The sequence below is a fragment of the Oncorhynchus tshawytscha genome, linkage group LG10 (assembly GCF_018296145.1).
Source record: "Oncorhynchus tshawytscha isolate Ot180627B linkage group LG10, Otsh_v2.0, whole genome shotgun sequence".
NCBI classification, from domain to species: Eukaryota; Metazoa; Chordata; class Actinopteri; order Salmoniformes; family Salmonidae; genus Oncorhynchus; species Oncorhynchus tshawytscha.
This window is the reverse complement of record NC_056438.1, coordinates 14,916,660-14,922,019: the sequence shown is the minus strand read 5'-3', so window position 1 is coordinate 14,922,019 and position 5,360 is coordinate 14,916,660. Positions and strand designations below refer to the sequence as shown.

The window sequence follows — 5,360 nt, the reverse complement described above, 5'->3', positions numbered from 1 at the left end:
GGATTCTTCTTACTCTCCTTTCTCTCTCTCTGTCTGGCAAACATGCAAACCTGGGTCATGTTCATTAGGGCACACAGCAGAAAAAATGTAGCAACTTTTTCAACGGAAAACAAAAATGTGGGTTTGTTATTGGATAAGATCAGATAGTCCCTCACTCCTTGTTTTAATCTGTTTTCTTCCGTTTGGCGCCTTATAAACACAACCTTCTATTAGCCAAACACGGGGAGGGTAAGGTGAGGTGTATTTGGTTAGCAGTGGTCCGTAGCCCACCACCCCATGTGTGTTTACATTTGTGTGTGTGGTGGTTAATCTATGTATTATCAAATGAGGAGAGACAAGCTTATCACACAAGTGATAGTTATACTTGAACTGAATCGTTATTAGTGAGAGCTCTGTAATAGCGATGGCTGGTGGCCGAACCACCCTCGGATGATTCGTTGAGAGACCCGACACAAAGGCTACGAAAATATTATATAGCAAAGATCTACCCCTCAAATCAAATCAAATTTATTTATATAGCCCTTCGTACATCAGCTGATATCTCAAAGTGCTGTACAGAAACCCAGCCTAAAACCCCAAACAGCAAGCAATGCAGGTGTAGAAGCACGGTGGCTAGGAAAAACTCCCTAGAAAGGCCAAAACCTAGGAAGAAACCTAGAGAGGAACCAGGCTATGTGGGGTGGCCAGTCCTCTTCTGGCTGTGCCGGGTGGAGATTATAACAGAACATGGCCAAGATGTTCAAATGTTCATAAATGACCAGCATGGTCAAATAATAATAATCACAGGCAGAACAGTTGAAACTGGAGAAGCAGCACGACCAGGTGGACTGGGGACAGCAAGGAGTCATCATGCCAAGTCCTGAGGCATGGTCCTAGGGCTCAGGTCCTCCGAGAGAGAGAAAGAAAGAGAGAAAGAGAGAATTAGAGAGAGCATACTTAAATTCACACAGGACACCGGATAAGACAGGAGAAGTACTCCAGATATAACAAACTGACCCTAGCCTCCCGACACGTAAACTACTGCAGCATAAATACTGGAGGCTGAGACAGGAGGGGTCAGGAGACACTGTGGCTCCATCCGATGACACCCCCGGACAGGGCCAAACAGGAAGGATATAACCCCACCCACTTTGCCAAAGCACAGGGTTGAAGACAACCCTCTATTAGCCAAACACGGGGAAGGTAAGGTGAGGTGTATTTGTTTAGCAATGGTCCGTAGCCCACCACCCTGTGTGTGTGTGTTGCTTCCTGGGTGTATTTGATTATCAGTCATTCATACAACCTTAACCCCTCGCTGAGGTGAAATAAGTCAACAGTAGTTTATTTAATAAGAGCTTTTACTCAGAATACATTTGACTTTGAAGAATTACAATCAATTAATCTATTATTCAAATATTCTTATTAAACTTTCTTATGAAGAAGAACATAACAATGAAATTGAGGTATCAGATATTCTCTAGTATTAAAAAAGGGATGTCTTCATTTTGTCCAGATTTCTAAATCTGTTCAAATGCAGAATTTAGACTAACTGTAAAATATAAAACATTGTGTGAAAGATCACTGTTAAAAAAAAAAGTTTAATGGCATCCAATATAATTCCTACTTTGAGACTCATGATATGGTCCCCGTTTGTCTTATTTTTCATGATCTGAAAAGCAAAAGTGACCCTAGATCAGCACTCATAGTCTTGGATACCTTGTAACTATGGGCGCAGAACTATGCATATAAAGTGGATGGTTTAAGTGATGGTGAATAACCCAGTTACCAGTATTTCCCATGGTTAGTCACAGTGCATTCGGAAAGTATTCAAACCCATTGACTTTCTCCATATTTTGTTACGTTACAGCCTTATTCTAAAATGGATTAAATAATATTGCTCAATCTACACATACTGTAATACCCCATAATGTCAAAGGGAAAACAGGCTTTTAGAAATGTTTGACAGAAATACCTTATTTACATAAGTATTCAGACCCCTTGCTATAAGTCTCGAAATTGAGCTCAGGTGCATCCTGTTTTCATTGATCATCCTTGATATGTTTCTACAACTTTATTGGAGTCCACCTGTGGTAAATTGAATTGATTGGACGTTTTAGAAAGGCACACACCTGTATATATCACAGTTGACAGTGCATGTCAGAGCAAAACCTAGCCATGAGGTCGAAGGAATTGTCCGTAGAGCTCCGAGACAAGATTGTGTCGAGGCACAGATCTGGAGAAAGGTACCCAAAAATATCTGTAGCATTGAAGGTCCCTAAGAATACAGTGGTCTCCATCATTCTTGAATAGAAGAAGTTTGGAACCACCAAGACTCTTTCTAGAGCTGGACACCCGGCCAAACGAGAGTCCGGCAATTACCAAACGTGGCAAAACCCGAAACAGTCCTATCTGGTGCAGAGAACACAAAGACAGGAAACAACCACCCACAAAATACGCAAAGAACATGGCTGCCTAAATATGGTTTCCAATCAGAGGCAGGTGTTTGTCATTGTCTCTGATTGGGAACCATATTTTGGCAGCCATGTTCTGCCTAAATATGGTCTCTTACAGAAGGTTTCTGTAAGAGAGTGGTGTGAAAACACTTTTTGGGGTTTCAGTGCCGCATCAAAACACACAAACAGTGTTTTTCATACAACTAATGGTTTAGAAATGCAAATAGTTTATAGTCTAAATATTGACTGATGATAAGTCCCTATGGAAAATATTTTTTGTGGAATTCCACCTTTATTTTTTCAATGATTTCGACAGATTATAACCAGGAGGGACAGTAAAATGGAATTGATTAAAATACAAAGTCTCATTTGTGAGATTTATTTTCAATTCCATAAAAAGTATTTTACAAAAATGTATTTTTTATATTTTTACACATTCTTATTTTTTTCATTAAAATATTACATTTTAATTTATTTACATTATATTGAATTCCAAACTATGACTAGTCATATTTGGTGTCACGCCCTGACCTTAGTTATATATGTTTTCTGTAATATTTTGGTCAGGTCAGGGTGTGACGTGGGTGGGTATGCGTGCTTTTAGCGTTGTCTAGGGTTTTTTGTAGATCTATGTTTTTTTTGTAAGTCTAGGTTATTGTAGGTCTATGGTGGCCTGAATTGGTTCCCAATCAGAGGCAGCTGTTTATCATTGTCTCTGATTGGGGATCCTATTTAGGTTGCCATTTTCCATTTAGGCTTGGATGGGTTCTTGTCTATGTGTAGTTGCCTGTCAGCACTCGTTGTATATAGCTTCTTGTTCAGTGGTTATTCTTCATTAAAATAAGTATGTACGGATACCACGCTGCGCCTTGGTCTCATCAATACGACTAACGTGACATTTGGACCTAACTGAATTGCCTGAGAAACTGTTTCTAGTGTAGAGATTTGTTGCAAGTTCTATCTAGGATCCTTGGGACTACCCTACCCTAAACCCTAACCCCTACCCTTATCCTAACCTTAACCCTTACTTAGCCCTAACCTTAAACCTTACCTTAACCCTTACCTTAACCATTTTAAATGTAATCTTCAATAGGGTAGGGACGTCCCAAGCATTCCAGATAGCATGAACCTTTGTGGTAAGGTCGTCTGTCTGTCGGTCGGTCTGTATGTCTGTCTGTCTCTCAGTGGATGTGAGGTTAGAAAAATACCTCACCACATATCCCTCTTTCCCTCCCTCCCTCCCTCACTCAATCTCCCCCTTTCTCTTCTGTTACTTTTTCTTCATTTCACTGTTCAGTTTTTCAACACAAAACACACATACTCTTTATTTGAGAGAGCTATTTTTTTAACTTTTCCAGCTGGAAAACATTCCAGAATGTATAGACACATAGATGACATTTGTGCCATGTAATTTGGAGACCTGCCTATTGAACCGCCTACTGAAATGTTCCTGTTGGTAAATTACCTGATAAAGCAGGTGCTTAGGATGCTTTGAAGAATTCACTTTATTTCAGTCTCCCCACACTGCACACACTCCAGCCAACAGTATATAATCGATTATAACTCCAATTTACATTGTTGGATTGAAAAAGAGTGACATATCAGATTGATACATAATGTATATGCACAACTCATTATTGTTTGGGGGGCGGGGTTTAAAGTGAAACATGGCCTTTAAGAGATACATATATTTCACTGAGGGAGAAGTGCTGATGACCTCCAAGTGGAAGTGTCCAGATCCTCATTTCTTGTATGTGACACTGTTACAGATAATTCATTTGTGCAGATTAACAACGAGAACCATTGGTATCGTCTGCTTTCCATTCACTGTGTGAGCGACTACATTCCACTGTTCTCCACTGTCGACAGAAAAAAAGTTAAAGAATTAAGGTAGGAACACTCCTTGTCAAGGCAATTTCTGCATTATTATGTAACAACATGTTAATACAATCCTGTTTGTTGGGTTATTACAATGTTACTGACTGTAAATTGATACCTAACATTATTTGTGTGTGTGTGTGTGTGTGTGTGTGTGTGTGTGTGTGTGTGTGTGTGTGTGTGTGTATGTGTATGTATGTATGTATGTATGTATGTATGTATATGGCATCTCTCAGCATGACAGAAGACCAGTTGCGCTGTTCCATCTGCCTGGATCTCTTCGTCCACCCTGTCTCCACTCCATGTGGAAAAAACTTCTGCAAATGTACGCCATGTTTTATGGAACTTTCTATGGATCCCAACTTCGTATTATGTCTCATACAGTAAATTGTATGTATTTTTTGTCTGCCACTGGTTTACACTGATTTGTCCCCCAGGGAGGAATAAATACCCTATCTATCTATCTATCTATCTATCAAACGCTTGTATCTATGACTACTGGGATATCAGGGACTCCAACGTCCTGACCTCCACATCAACACGTTCGTTAACGAGATAATCAACCAGTTCAATTCGGCATAAGAGGACATTTCGCCACACACCATTTTGCCATTGAGAGAGGTGCGTGGTGTGGGACAGCTGAGTAAAATTGGAAAGCCAGGAGTTTTTGTTCTTGATCATGTGACCTGACTAGGAAAAACTCCAGTCATTGTTTAGAGCTCATAGCTAGGGCCCAGGGTTTTACCTAGTATGGTCAACAAAACAATTGTTAATTTCCCAGGCATACATAACATCAGTGGTGTTGTGGAGGTTTTTTTAGGTGTGGGAATGAAAATATTTTTTTCAATTACATCATAATTTCTCAATCAAGGTTTGTACAGATAGATGTAGACTATTGAATATCATTGTAGAATATGCATAAAATACCATCCGTCCATTGCAAAGTCTACATATTCCCACATATATTGTCTCAAGAAATCTTTATATCTTTAATACCCTCAAATACCAAGTTAGGCATACTTATTTCAAAATAGGCCATCATCCCTGTCA

At 39.6% G+C, this 5,360-nt stretch overlaps 1 long non-coding RNA gene across 1 annotated transcript; it reads left to right on the top strand.

Annotated features, from left to right (window-relative positions):
- The first annotated feature begins 4,155 nt into the window (after nucleotides 1-4,155).
- Nucleotides 4,156-4,777, top strand: LOC112261023. Its single transcript, XR_002955083.2, has 2 exons — nucleotides 4,156-4,322; nucleotides 4,547-4,777. It is a non-coding gene; the product is annotated as an uncharacterized LOC112261023 (long non-coding RNA).
- The last annotated feature ends 583 nt before the right edge of the window (nucleotides 4,778-5,360 follow it).